This window comes from Capsicum annuum, chromosome 7 (genome assembly GCF_002878395.1).
Source record: "Capsicum annuum cultivar UCD-10X-F1 chromosome 7, UCD10Xv1.1, whole genome shotgun sequence".
Taxonomy (NCBI): domain Eukaryota; kingdom Viridiplantae; phylum Streptophyta; class Magnoliopsida; order Solanales; family Solanaceae; genus Capsicum; species Capsicum annuum.
The window spans coordinates 38,015,208-38,028,647 of NC_061117.1; positions in this window are offsets into that span (position 1 = coordinate 38,015,208).

Genomic DNA, 13,440 nt, shown 5'->3' on the forward strand with positions numbered 1-13,440 from the left:
AGTAGAATTCAGTCAGTCTTATGACTTAGGAAAACTTAGTAACTTCAGTAAATCTTAGTCAGTTATCAGACCTCATAATTTCTATTAGTCAACGGAACTCAGTTAACTCAGTCCAGTCAGTTCAGTTAATCATGTTCTATGTCTATTCTGATGGGAGTAGAAATTAACACTGAGTGAACCCAAGGATGGGAACTCACCTGTTATATGAGGGTGTGATTCTTAGGAGAAATCCTTGCATTCCAAAACTATGTAGCCAATATAGATTGAGACATCATAACATGCTATATGAGGGTAGATAAGGTGGCTTAACCTTTCATATGAGGGTTCCCACCATTCTCACTAGAGTTACCTGTTATACAAGGGTCACTTACAGATTGTCCTTACTAGTGGAGTGGTGTTGACACCCTTCCAATCAGGGCACAAATTGGACCCTAATTCAGCTATAATGTGTTATTTGGGGCATGTCAGGTAGATAACTACTTCCTACAATTTCAGTATCAGTATCAATAAAAGACTCAAACAGTTCTTTAGGTTCAGGACTATTAGATATAATCAACTCAGAATAGTACGGAGCTAAACTAGTTCCATTAGATTCAGGACTATCAGATAAAGTCACTCAGGTTATCATTTATATTAGTTATCAGAACTCAGTCATTAGTCATGTTAGTTATTAGTAAATTTATGTTATCACGATTTAGTTATAGTTACTATGTATTCATGAATGCATTCTCACATTCATATTAGTCAGTTAGTTAGTATTGTTCATGCATATGAACCCCATTCATTAATCCTACCTTATATGCATACTAGTACATTCAGAGTACTGATACATTTGCGCTATGGTGTCTTATACCATAGGTTTAGAGACACGAGCTCCAGAGCATCAATAGATTCTAGTCTCATCAGTTATAGTTAGCAGTGAGTCCTCATATTTTGAGGACATGATCATTACTTTATTATATCATTAATTAATTTATCAGTTTGAGTTAGTTGGGGACATGTCTCATCAACTCCTTATCCAGACAGTTCAGTTAGTTAGAGGCTTTTCAGACTGCTATGTTTAGTTAGTTAGAGGCTTTTCAGACTGCCATGTTCAGTTAGTTATTTAAGTTGTTTTGGGTATATTATACCCCATCCATATGTTATGATTTATCGAATCTTATGTTACAGTTTTGAAACTTATGGCCTTTCAGTTCATGTTTCTGCATTATATAGTATATTATGCAGTATACAGGTACAAATATCAGTCATGGGTTAGCTTGTGGTCCTTTGGGGTCATGAGCACCGTGTAGCATTTCGAGTACCAGATTTGGGGCATTACAAACTTGGTATCAGAGATAGGTTTAATAGAATCCTAGGAAGTCTAAAAGCCACATCTAGTAGAGTCTTGTACATGGGTGTGTTGCGCTCCATATTTATGTGCAGGAGGCTATAAGATGTTTTAGGAACAATTTTCCTTTTTTCAGTTTTAATGTTGTGCCAGTGAGCATAATATCAAGTCAATCTCTTAGTCTAATCTATTTCTCCCTTTCTTCTACAGAACATACCTCCAAAAAGAATAAATGGGAATTAGTCAGCCCCTAAGCCCAAAGTACCTTTTGGGCAAATATGTTTGTCATACAAAGTTCAGAGATGCATTCACTACTCTTGCTCAGTCAGTTTCTGCTTAGAATGAATGATTAGTTGTCATTTTGTCCAACCCAGTGGCCAATTCAGCCGCATCTAGGATTTGGGACTTCACCCGAATGAATCCTCTATCCTTTCTCGGGTCTAAGTCAGATGAGGACCCTCAAGAATTCATTGATCAGGTTTAGAAGGTTACAGGCGTCATGGGGGTTACTCCTAGTGAGAGTACTGAGCTATCTATATATTAGTTGCAGGATGTTTCTCATACTTGGTACAAGCAGTGGAAGTCAGAAAGGCCAGATGATGCAGGGCCTATTGAGTTGGAGGAGTTTGTCACCGCATTCTTAGATAGATATTTCCCCAAGAGCTGAGAGAGGCTAAGGTGTTAGAATTCATCAACCTCAGGTTTGGTAACATGACATCGAAAGAGTATTGTATTAAGTTTACTCAATTAGCCAGATATGCCCCTCATGTGGTATCAGATAGCAGGGCTAAGATGAGTAAGTTTGTTTCTGGGGTGAATGACAGTGTGGTCAATGAGTGTAGTTCTGCGATGTTGAATAGTGACATGACTTTATCCAGGATTATGATTCATGCTCAGCAGATAAAAGATCAAAAGATTAAGATGAGGGAGAAGAAGAATAAGAGAGCAAGGACACGTAGTTTCAACTTTGCTCAGCCCACATCAGAAGGAGAAAATCATTCTCAGTTTTGTCCTAAGTCATTAGTTCCATCTCCTTCTTAAGATAGTGCTCTAGCTCCTAAGTTCAGGGATAGTAACAAAGATAGAGCGCCAGGCTCTAAGTCTCAGGGTAGGGTTAGCAGTGCCCACACCTATCTTCTTTGCCAGACTTGTGGCAAGCACCATCAGGGTATATACAGAGCAAGTAGTGGTATTTGTTTTTGGTGTGGCAAACTAGGCCACAGAGTCAGAGACTATCCTCAGCCAGGTCCTTAGGGTCAGCAGAACCGTTCCCTAGCTTAGTCCAATCACCCTAACCAGAAGGGTGCCACCTTCAGTGCTACTAGTGGGAAACACCCAAATAAACTCTATACTTATCAGTCTCGACAGAATTAGGAAAATTCTCCTAATATAATTACTGGTACATTACAGATCTTTCATGTGCATGTTTACACTTTGCTAGATCTAAGAGATTCTTTGTCTTTTGTTACTCTCTATATTACAGGCGATTTTGGATCAGTCCCAAAATTCTAGTAGAGCGCTTTTCAGTCTCAACCCCAGTGGGTAAAACCATCATAGCCTAGTGGTTATACAGAAACTTCCCGGTTATGATATTTCAGAAAGACACTTCAGCAGACTTAGTCAAATTAGAAATGACTAATTTTGATGTCATTCTCGGCATGGATTGGCTTTATTCCTACTATGCCATAGTCAAAAGCAGAAATAGAATAGTTCAGTTCCAATTTCCAAATGAACCTGTCCTTGAGTGGAAGGGTAGCACTTCAGCTTTTAGAGGTTAGCTTGTTTCCTACCTTTGGAAAAGGAAAATGATATCTAAGGGATGTGTCTATCATATTGTTTGAGTTAAGGACACTAGTTTCAAAACTCTCAATCTTGAATTAGTCCCAGTAGTAAGTGAATATTTAGATGTCTATCCCGAAGATCTTCCAGGAATTCCTCCCGAAAGGAAAATAGACTTCGGCATTGATCTTCTTCCAGATACTCAGCCTATATCTATTCTGCCATATAGAATAGCACCAGCAGAACTCAGAGAATTGAAAGATCAGTTGAAGGATCTCTTAGATAAAGGATTCATCAGGTCCAATGTATCCCCGTGGAGTGCACCCGTTTTATTTGTGGGCAAGAAAGACAGTTCTCTCAGAATGTGTATTGATTACCATCTGCCGAATAAAGTCACGGTCAAGAAAACTTATCCTCTTCCTAGAATCGATACTTATTTGAACAACTTCAGGGTGCTAGATATTTCTCTAATATAGACCTCAGATCAGGTTACCATCAGCCTAGAGTTAGAGAATGTGACATTTCAAAAATAGCCTTTTGTACTCGGTATGGTCACTTCAAATTCCTAGTCATGTCCTTTGGTCTTACTAATGCCCCAACAACTTTTGTGGACTTGATGAACCGTGTGTTCAAGTTGTATTTGGACATGTTCATCATAGTCTTCATAGATGATATTCTGGTCTATTCCCATAGTGACCGTGATTATGCAGACCATCTCAGAATCATACTTCAGACTCTCAGAGATCATCAATTGTTCGCCAAATTTAGTAAGTACAAGTTTTGGCTAAGGTTAGTAGCATTACTTTGTCATATCATTTCCGGTGATGGCATTAGAGTAGATCTTCAAAAGATAAAGCAGTAAAAAGCTGACCTCGCCCTATCTTTCCATCAAATATCAGGAGTTCTTCGGTTTGGCTGGCTATTACAGACGGTTTGTTGAGAGATTTTCTTTTATTGTGTCCCCTATGTCTAGATTGACTCAGAAGAAATTTAAGTTTCAGCGGTAAGATTTTTGCAAGAAGAATTTTTAGGAGTTGAAGACTCGACTCACCTCGGGTGTCGGATTTTAGCCAAATTGGTATCGTTGGAAAGCTAACTCGAATACCTATCATTTGACACATAGTAGGCTTCCTAATTCGACATATACAGAGAGTTATGGTCGATGGAAGCTGACACATTTTACAATGTCCACTAATACTTAGTCGATCAAAATAGTTTCAACTCGTCCTTGAGTTGAAGGACCTTTATCATCTAAATTCAAGCTTGAGTGGATTCATATGCTACACGATAATCAACATGCCATATTGGCATAGGATTTTATGGCTTCGAGATTAACAACACATCAAAATCATGGTCTATATTGTAGCCCAAATTGCGGGGCATTACATTATCCCCCCTTAGGATAATTCATCCCCGAATGATGATGCGGGACTTAGTTAGACACGATTTCAAGCATAATAAAGGACTAGGAAAGATAAGACAGGAATAGTACCTTCTGTCTCCTCCTCCATCGAAGCAAACAAATTGGGATATCTAATTCTCATGTCATTTTCTGACTCCTAAGTTGGTTTTTCGACTTTCTGATTCCTCCACAGTACCTTTACTGAGGCTATCTCTTTTCTCCTTAGCTTTCGGACTTGGCGATCTAAAATTTCAACGAGCTCTTCTTCGTAAGACAAGGAGTCTGTCACTTTGATACCCTCTACTAGCACTGTCACTTTGATACCCTCTACTGGCAATACCATAGAATGATCTCTAATGCATTTCTCTAATATGGATACATGGAATACCGGATGAACGGAACCCAAACTTGCAGGCAATTCTAACTCATATGCAACTGTACCAATCTTTTTCAAAATCTGATATGGCCCTACATAACTAGGGCTTAATTTACCCCTTTTTCCAAACCATATAACTCCTTTCATAGGAGAAACCTTGAGAAACACCCAATCACCAATTTCAAACTCTAGTTCTCTTCTTCGAACATTGGCATAGGACTTCTAACGACTCTGAGCAGTCTTCAGTCGTTCTTTAATGATCTTCACTTTCTCCATCACCTGATGAACAAGATCAGACCCATACAACTAAGGCTCACCCACTTCATACCATCCTATCGGAGATCTACATCTCTTCCTATACAAAGCCTCAAAAAGAGCCATCTTGATGCTGGCATGGAAACTATTATTGTAAGCGAATTCAACCAGTGGCAGGTGATCTACCCAACTACCTTTGAAATCAATGACGCATGCCCTCAAAATATCTTCGAGGGTCTGAATGGTACGCTCAGCTTGCCTATCCGTCTGAGGGTGGAAAGCTGTGCTCAAATTCACTTGTGTACCTAAACCCTTCTGAAAGGATCTCCAAAACTGAGATGAAACTGCGTACCTCTATCGGATATAATGGACACTGGTTCCCCATGCAATCGAACTACCTCCTCAATGTAAATCTTAGCATAAACCTCTCCCGAATAATTAGTCCTCACAGGCAAAAAGTGGGCTGACTTGGTCAACCGATCCACAATCACCCATATAGAATCATACTGGTTTTGGGATCTCAAAAGTCCTATAATAAAGTCCATGCTTATCATCCCCCACTTCCATAAAGGCAGGGCTATCTCTTGGGAAGTACCACCTGCCCTCATGTCTTCTACCTTCACTTGTTGACAGTTCAAACACTTGGATAGAAAATCAGCTACGTCACATTTCATGTTATTCCACCAATACAAGGTTTTCAGATCACGGTACATCTTAGTAGAGCCTGGGTGAATGACATACCTCAAAGTGTGTGCCTCATTAAGGATTCTTTCCATAGCCCATCGACATTCGGAATGCATAACCTACCCTAAAATCTCAGAATACCATCGCCACCCATTTTAAACGACATAACCTTTGGTTGACCTACATCTTTCTTGATTTGCATCAAGATGGGATCTTCAACCTGCTTCTCCTTAACTTTAGCACAAAGAGATGACTTAGCTAACTCATGAACAATCACCCCTCCATCTTTGGAATCTAAGAGTCGCACTCCCAGATTTGCAAGATGGTGAATATCCTTCACTATCTCTTTCTTTCCTTCTTCGACATAAGAAAGGATGCCCATAGACAACCTGTTGAGGGCATCGGCTACAATATTTGCCTTGCCCGGATGGTAATGCAGACTCATATCATAGTCTTTCAAAAGCTCCATCCAACGCCTCTGCCTGAGGTTCAATTCTTTCTGTGAGAAAGCATACTGTAAACTCTTATGGTCAGTATAAAAATCAACATGCACTCCATAGAGATAGTGCCTCCAGATTCTAAGTACAAACACCACGGCTGCTAACTCCAAGTCATAAGTGGGGTAATTATGCTCATGCACCTTTAACTGCCTAGATGCATAAGCTATCACCTTTCCACGCTGCATTAATACACAACCAAGTCCCATACGGGATGCATCACAATAAACCAAAAAATCATCTATACCCTCGGGAAGGGTCAAAACAGGAGCAGTAGTCAGCTTGTCCTTCAATTTCTCAAAACTATTTTCACACAAGTTAGACCATACAAACTTCATCTTTTTTTGAGTCAGTTTAGTTAGCGGAGCAGCTATGGAAGAAAAACTCTCTACGAATCTTCTGTTATACCCCGCCAAACCCAAGAAGGTCCGAATATCGATTGGAGTCGTGGGTCTGGGCCATTTTCTCACTGCTTCAACTTTCTGGGGATCCACTCTTATCCCCTCACTGGACATAATATGCCCCAGGAAGGCAATAGCATCTAAGCAGAATTCACACTTAGAAAATTTGGCATATAGTTGATGATCCTTAAGGGTCTGAAGGATAATTCGGAGATGATTGACGTGATCCTCTTTGCTCTTGGAATAGATCAAAATATCATCAATAAATACAAAGAAGAACAATGCAAGAAACCGATGAAACACTCTATTCATAAGATCCATGAAGGCTGCAGGGGCGTTAGTCAACCCGAAGGACATGACTAGAAATTTGTAGTGACCATATCAGGTTCGGAAGGCTGTCTTAGGTATGTCTGACTCCCTAACTTTCAACTGATGATAACCCGAGCGAATTTCTATTTTTGAAAAACACTTGGCACCCTGAAGCTAGTCAAAAAGGTTGTCAATCCGAGGAAGAGGATATTTATTTTTAATCGTAACCTCATTCAACTGACAGTAGTCTATGCACATCCGAAGGGACCCATCCTTCATTAGCACGAAGAGCACGGGTGCACCCCATGGGGAAACACTGGACGAATAAAAACTTTGTCTAGGAGGTCTGCAAGCTGTTCCTTTAACTCCTTTAGTTCTGCGAGAGCTATTCTATATGGCGGAATAAAAATAGGACAAGTGTCTGGCAACACATCAATGCCAAAATCTATCTCCCTATCAGGGTGTATCCCTGGGAGATCTTCGGGAAAGACTTCTGGGAACTCATTCACTACAGAGACTGACTGTTGAGAAAGGTTTCCAGCTTTTAAATCTTTTACTCAGATTAAATGATACATACAACCTTTGGAGATAAGTTTTCGGGCTCTAAGATAAGAGATAAAGTGACCTCTAGGTTCCACAGAACTCCCTGCCCATACAATTGGTGTCTCATTTGGGAAATAAAAAGTGACCTTTCAGGTTCTGCAACCAAGGGTGGCATAAAACGAATCGAGCCAGTCCATCCCAAGGATGGCATCAAAATCTATCATATCCAGTTCGATAAGGTCTGCCACAGTTTCCCTACTATGAATAGACACGATGAAATTTCTATATATCCTTCTAGCAACAACAAAATCACCTACAAGAGTAGAAACAAAGAAGGGTTCTACAATAACTTCAGGCTTAAACCCAAAACCAACAACCACATAAGGGGTCACATAAGATAAAGTAGACCCGAGATCAAGCAATACATAAACATCATGAGAAAAGATTCGTAACATACCGGTGACAACATATGGTAAAGCTTCCGCCTCCTGGCAATTAGTTAAAGAATACAACCGGTTGCGACCACTTTCGGCAGCTGAAGGGGCACCCTTAGGAAAACGAGCTATGGAGGCAGCTTGGGACTTAGCCTTACCCCCTACATTTACTCTAGCAGAAGGATAATCTCTCTGAAGGTGACCCACTTTGCCATAAGTATAGCAGTTTATCCCCTCAAACCAGCACTTCCCTAGATGATTTCCTCCGCAAACCTCACACCACGGATAAGTATGATGTTGCTGGGCCATACTTTCCTGAGACTGTGTACCTAGAGCTTTGGACCCATGAGGAGTCTGAAAACTCTGAGTTTGTCTGTTTGTCAGTTGGTGGTCTGGGTGCTGGGGTGCTGGCTGCTGACGGTACATTATTCTAAAACTTTTTCTTCTGTGAACACTTATTACCCCAGTTACCACTCTGCGGCTGGCTCTGGTGCTGGTCCGCAGATCTAGCTCTCTTAGCATGTCTGTCTTTCTCTTTAGATTCATCAATCAGACTCTAAAGCATGAACTAAATCACAAAGAAGGGAAACATTTCCTAAACGCCTAGCAGCCTCCTGCTTATAAGTATAGAGTGCTACACACCCATAAACAACACTCTACCTGATGCGATTTCACAGACACCCTAGGACCATGGACCGTGCTTTGATACCAAGTTTGTCACGACCTGAACTAGGGCCTAGCAGTGAAGAGCATTTCAGACCATGGAGGCCCGAAACGCCCCTATCTATCTGGTAATCATGCAACTAATTCATATGATCAAAGTAATGAAGAAAAACACAATAATTCAGAAACATGGTCATAAATATGAAAAGAAACAATAACGGGGAGATAAGGTTCCCTCAACATCTATTAACCTCTAAGCATCTGTCTGCAAAAATCTCTAAAAAATGACTGAGTCAAGTAACCGTATATAAACTGGGACAAGGCCCTCAGTAGACCCCAAAACTAAATATAAGAAAAAGGGACTGCAGGACATAAGACCTTCCAAAACATAGAAAGCTCACCACTTCTCTCTGCAATTCTGTCTGAATGATCTACTAATTCTCTTGACCCCTAGACTGGGCCTCTGAACCTGAGAGGTTGGAGAGAGAAGGGGGTCAGCACAAAAGTACTGGAACACAGAGATATCAAAACAAAACATAATATCTTTACAATATATAGTGAGAGCCATTATAAAGCAATTTTTTTATCAAATCATTTGAAAACACATGGGTGTAATGCAATAGTTTTCTCAACAATCAATGAAATACAACTGAGATAGGTAGAATACCCTACATAAGTTACACCAACTGTCTAACCTCAGTTGCCTCCGAGATTTGAGTATAAGTGAGGAAGAGACACACAAGATCACATAACATGGTGTCTCAACCCATTGGTAGTGCCTAAGATCACTTAGCTCGGGCTCCTACCTATAGTCCTAATTTGGGAATGACATAAAGTCAGTACACAAGATCACTTCGCCTGGTACCAATATTCCGTGTCAGCAAACACGTTTTCTAGCGATGAGCCCTTGTGTCTCAAATACCTTCTTTGGATATCCACCTTTCTCATGTAAAATCAATGCATTCAAATTTCATCTAATTCAATCACATATCATGTTCTATAGGGTATCATCATACCCGACTTGCAAGTCATCAATATCACATCCACATATGAATAATCATGTAAAAACCAAGGTGTTCATCATTTACAAGTGGTGAACAATATTTATTTCAAATTCATGCTCTCTTTTGTTGATCACAATATAATATGGAGTATCAAAACATTATCATGGAAATTTGAAAACAATTTATCATTCATATTTATCAAACTTCCATGGAAATTCTCAAATCACATATGCATGGTTTCAACCATTGAAGTATATAGGCAAACAATTCTCATGACATAAAGTAAATGACTTAGAAATCATATTGAAAGCAAGATATTAGCATTTGATTGAAAACCCCCATTTAAAAGCATGCATGTTCATAAAAACTACACCCATGAGATTTTAGGATAACCCCATGTACCTCTATTTTCAAGGATAATAGATGTTTCTTGAAGCTTACAGATTGGTGATTCCGAATATTTAATTATCTTTGAAAACCTACGGTCAAATCTTGAACTATTTGGGATTTTATTTTGAAACCCTAAGGAGAATATTTGAGCATTTTTGATGAATGAATATGTAATTTGGGGTCCTTGGAACTAAATCTCGTGTTTTAGGTCTAAGTAAGGGTGGAAAAGGACCACTTTGTCCTCAACACGGAGTGTTTAAATCACTAGAATTCCTTACATAGCGCCGAACATCCCATTTCCTATGTTCACATAGGCGCTGCCTAGGCTATTGCCTATGTTTACATAGGCACCGCCTAGGCTATTGCCTATGCTTTCAGTGGCCATGGGCGATTGGTTAGGCGACGCTTATCACTTTGAAAGGCTATAACTTCTTGCTCGGGTGTCGGATTTTAGCCAAATTGGTATGTTTGGAAATCTATCTCGAATACCTATTATTTGACACATAGTAGGCTTCCTAATTCGATACATACAGAGAGTTATGGTCGATGGAAACTGACACACTTTACAACGTCCACTAAAACTTAGTCGATCAAAATAGTTTCAACTCGTCCTTGAGTTGAAGGACCTCTATGGTCTAAATTTAAGCTTGAGTGGATTCACAGTCTACATGATAATTAACATGCCGTATTGGCATAGGATTTTATGGATTCAGAATTAGCAACGCATCAAAATCATGGTCTATATTGTAGCCCGAATTGCGGGGTGTTACACCCTATGACTTCTTATCATTTTGATCTTTTTCTCTAACTGATTTTTAAATTCTATTTTATATTATCTAAACATATCTATTATTTCATCCTTACTATTTATGAAATAGACATAACCATACTTAGTGCAATCATCAGTAAAAGTTATAAAATACTTTTTGCCATCACGAGATGGTGTTGACTTCATACCACAAATATTAGTGTAGATTAAGTCTAAGCAATTGGAATTCCTTTCAACGGACTTATACGGATGCTTAGTATACTTTGATTCCACACATGTTTGACATTTTGATTTATTGCACTTAAAGTTTGGCAAAAGTTCTAAGTTAACCAGATTTCACAAAGTTTTATAATTGACATGTCCTAATCGTTAATGACACAAATTATTAGACTCAAGAAATTAAGAAGAAATAGAACTTTTATTGATTTCAACATTCATTACATTTATCTTAAATAGGCCCCCAGTGAGGTAGCCTTTTCCTATGTAAACTTCTTCTTTTCTAAGTATAATTTTTTTTAAAAACAAATACATATTTGAATCCATTTTTATCAAGAAGTGATACAGAAATCAAGTTCTTCCTTAACTCTGGTACATACAGGACATTGTTAAGAGTGAAGGCTTTGCCTGATGTCATTTTCAAGAAAACTTTTTCCATTTCTTCAACTTTTGTAGTTGCGGAGTTTTCCATGTAAATCTTTTCTTCACCTTGATCTAGAGCGAATGTAGCAAACAACTCATTATTTTACAAACATGGTCGGTGGCACCAAAATCCATTCACCATTCTGGAGGATTTCCCACCAAGTTACATTCTAAAAGCATAGCACATAGATCGTCCATTTTGTTCTTGGATTTAGCCATATTTTCTTGATCCTTCTTTTTGCCTTTCTTTGGGGAATGTCAATTTGTAGACTTCTGGCCAATCTTTCCACAATTAAAGCATTTCCCTTTGAATTTCTTCTTAGGATGATTTCTTTGTTATCCAACTTTCATTTTCTTCTTTGAGTTATTAGGATCGTCCTCTACAATGTTAGCTCTATTCATTGCAGAATTTCCTTTAGACCTCTTCTTTGTAGCTTTATTGTCTTGTTCAATGCGCAATCTCACAATAAGGTCTTTGACTGTCATCTCCTTTCGTTTGTGTTTCAAGTAGTTCTTGAAGTACTTCCACAAATGTGGCAACTTCATAATCATCTCAATCACTTGAAATGCCTCGTTCCCAACCAAACCTACGACAAAGTTATGTGAACATTAAGAATATTTTTAGCATGTTCAAATAAGTTATTCATTAAATTTATACCTTCTTCAAGGAGATCGTGGATGATGACTTGCAACTCCTATACTTGAGAAACGACAGTCTTGCTATCGATTATTTTGTACTCAAGGAATCGTGCAATATAGAACTTCTTGGTTCCCGCATCCTTAGTCTTTATATTTCTTTTCCAGTGCATTCCATAATTCTTTAAATATCTTCATTATGTTGTAGATGTTGTATAAGTCATCTTGGAGGCCGCTTAGGATGTAATTCCTACATAGGAAATCAGAATGTTTTCTCACCTCTGTTAAAATGAATCGCACCTAGTCCAAAATTCCTTCGTCTACTTCTGGAACATCTTCTAAAATAAACCTTTGAAGACATAAGGTTGTTAAATAGAAGAACATCTTTTGCTGCCACCTCTTGAAATCAACTCCAGAAATTTTTTTAGGCTTTTCGTTAGTACCATATTGGGTTTCACATTTGTGCGACTGGTTGTGGCAACACTTGATGCTGCCACACTTGTCACACTTTCAACATGATCGTCTGTAGTCATTTTTTTCTGTAAAAAAAAGACAATCCACTTTAGTATAAAATTATACTTATTACAAGACCGTAGCAACTTATAAACACTACTTGTTTCTAGTATAACGATAAAGTTTTTATGTCTTCCAATCATTAACTGAATTACCTTTAACTTGTGATGAAGATTTTATCTCTTCAAATCACTTTTTAAGTTCAAATGGAATAGAAAGCTTAAAGCTTTAATCTCCAAAAACCAAACAATACAGATTATGAAAAAAAACTTTAGTGAAAAGAAAATTTCACCAAACAAGCAAGAAAAATAAAAAAAAATTCCAATTTATTTCCTTAAGATTGTTGTTTTCAGGTACACAAAATCTGTATTTCGGCACAACAACTTCAATATGAGTTAAAGAATAAATCAAGAACACATATAAAGTATTCCAACACCTTCAACACAATATCAAAACAGCCTTTCAAAGAAGTGTATTTTTAGAATTTTATAGAAAAATTTGATGAAGGAGAAAAGGCCAAGTCCTAAGAATTCATAGAGTGTCCTTAAGGAAATAATTCACCTCAAGTACCCAAGGTTGCGGAATTTTCCTTCTAGGATAAAATGGCCAAACAATCCAACTGTAGTGGTACCTCAAACGATCGGATTGTCTTTGAACTCACTCAATGATTAGATGATCATAAGGGGTATTTTTTGTAGACAAGAAGTATTTTTAATACAGAAAAAGTTTGTACTAAACCTGTGGAAAAATGCTAGTTTATATAGCCATCAAGTGCCTCTTCCCAAATGAGGTAATGGTTCATTCAAAAAATATATC